This window comes from Eurytemora carolleeae, unplaced genomic scaffold (genome assembly GCF_000591075.1).
Source record: "Eurytemora carolleeae unplaced genomic scaffold, Eaff_2.0 scaffold3093, whole genome shotgun sequence".
Taxonomy (NCBI): Eukaryota; Metazoa; Arthropoda; class Copepoda; order Calanoida; family Temoridae; genus Eurytemora; species Eurytemora carolleeae.
In genome coordinates this window covers 1-2,461 of record NW_019398979.1, presented here as the reverse complement: position 1 = coordinate 2,461, position 2,461 = coordinate 1, and the positions used below count along the sequence as shown (strand labels likewise).

At 31.5% G+C, this 2,461-nt stretch overlaps 1 long non-coding RNA gene across 1 annotated transcript; it reads left to right on the top strand.

Moving 5' to 3' along the window:
* The first annotated feature begins 143 nt into the window (after positions 1-143).
* Positions 144-1,258, top strand: LOC111717686 (uncharacterized). Its single transcript, XR_002768875.1, has 3 exons — positions 144-236; positions 352-403; positions 1,168-1,258. It is a non-coding gene; the product is annotated as an uncharacterized LOC111717686 (long non-coding RNA).
* The last annotated feature ends 1,203 nt before the right edge of the window (positions 1,259-2,461 follow it).

The window sequence follows — 2,461 nt, the reverse complement described above, 5'->3', positions numbered from 1 at the left end:
TTGTAATATTTTCTAAAATTGAATTATTTATATTTTGTTTCATGTATGGATGGTCCTAAAAAAATTTATATTTTTATTGAAAATTTATCAAATCGTGTGCTAACCCCAGGATCGGGGTGGAGGGCGTGGGGGGGGATGTTGCAATCTTTTTTTATTTATGAAATTCTGGCTTCATGGTTTTACTTCAGATGACAGAGGAAGCAGAAGAAAAGAGAAGAGCTGAGAACCATCTAGCGGTAATAAAAGTAACTTAAGATTAAAAAAATCATTCTATTTCATCAATGCTAGCTAAAGTTCTTTTAAAAGCTATCGTAGCAATTTGTTGTTTTTGTCAAGATTTATTTTTTTTAGGAGAAGAAGAGAAAAGAGCAGTACCGAGCTCAGAAGAACAATAACAGTGAAGGTGAAACATTTTTTCCAGCGACCTTTATTCATGGTTAATTTTTTTCAATCTCCGGGCGCCGGGCAGGGCATTGAAAAATGAGACTTGAACTTATAGTTTTTTCCACAAAAATAATAATTCTCTTCTTTTGTAAAGGTAAAAAGATTTTTGTTGTTGTAGAAGCCAAAGCTTAACTACTTTAATCATTTACTTAAAATAACAAATGGCATTTATAATGACAGGTAATCAATTAGAATAGAGTGAGATGTAATATAACTTAAGTTAAAATATTTTACTAGTCTAATTATGGATTTTTTAAATTTTATGATCTTAATATGAAGCATCTGGATTAAAAATAATTTACTTATCTAATTGTGGTTTATATTTAAGTTTATGATCCTAAGATGAAGCATCTGCATTAAATATTTTACTAATCTAATTATGGTATTTTTTAAGTTCATGATCCTAAGATGAAGCATCTGCATTAAATATTTTACTAATCTAATTATGGTGTTTTTTAAGTTTATGATGCTAAGATGAAGCATCTGCATTAAATATGTTACTAATCTAATTATGGTATTTTTAAGTTTATGATGCTAAGATGAAGCATCTGCATTAAATATTTTACCAATCTAATTATGGTATTTTTTAAGTTTATGATGCTAAGCTGAAGCATCTGCATTAAATATTTTACTAGTCTAATTATGGTATTTTTATAGTTTATGATGCTAAGATGAAGCATCTGCATTAAATATTTTACTAGTCTAATTATGGTATTTTTGAAGTTTATGATGCTAAGATGAAGCATCTGGAACTACTAAAGAATCTTGCTGAAAAGGTAAAATTTTAATTTTAATTAATTAAAGGGACTAGAGACGTAATTTTAAGTGCTTGTTCATATTTAGGATGTTCCGATTCAACAATGGTTTATGGTATATATGCTTAGCAGCTTAATAGCGTTGTTTTCTCTCTGAAAATTGATTTTCTTCAATTGTATTTCTTGATAAAGTGAATTGCGTATTTCTGCTTCAGAAAATGTCAGAATTTAAAACTTCAACTTCCATGGTTTAAAAAAAATTCTATCTTTAAAATTATTGGTTTAGATTAAGGGTTTGAAGGGTACCTTTGTAAATCGTGCATGGCCCAGCTCAAATAGAAGGTCACTTGAAATTACAACTTTTGTCCCAAAGCAGAATGATGTAATTTATTTATTTATTTATATAAGAATTCAATTGCTTGGGTAATTGTGGAAAAAAGAATAAATAAAGTACTTTCTTTAACTCTTACTGGGTTCTCCAAATAAAATATAACTCTTCAATAAAGTATTGCAAAAGAATGAATTTCAGACAACTGGATGTTTTTGTTTAAATTTTTTATGGTTGCTCCCCAAAAGTGTGATGCACATTTTTTGCTTTAGAAACAATTAACAAATTATCATAATTAAACAATGTTCTCCTCCACATAGTTGATCAGATTAAGGTTTAAGGACCTTTGTATATTGTGCATGCCCGTTTTTGTAATGGCACGTCATTTTAAATTATGACTACAACAATAAACAACATTGTAATGTCCCCATTATTTACCATATAGAACTTACAGTTGTCTATGGCACTCGGAAGAGAGCAGACCTCTCTTATAGCGGTCCTGGCTTTACAGTTTGGGGGACTGCTTTGTTTAGCTGGACATCTTGTATCCTTCAGGGGAAGTAAGGAATCTACATAAAATAAATCAAGACTTCATCTTCAGTCTGAAGATTCCTCTCAATGGGGCTCTAGGGCTTACAACTCCCACTTTGCCTAAGGGGTGCAGTTATGGGCTTTCCTTAAAATGACCCTTAACTAGGAAAGAAGGAATAAAGAGCAATCCACTTTGCCTAAGGGGTGCAGTTATGGGCTTTCCTTAAAATGCCCCGTAACTAGGAAAGAGTATAATAGAAGGAATACGGAGCAATCCCCTATACCCTTCCTCCTACAAACTTCCTAACCTCTCTCCTACCTGCTCCAAAACTCGATGTCACAAGAACTAATTGGAGAGGCCTCAAGCGTAGAAACAAGAAACAAGAAGAAAAAAGAAAATCTG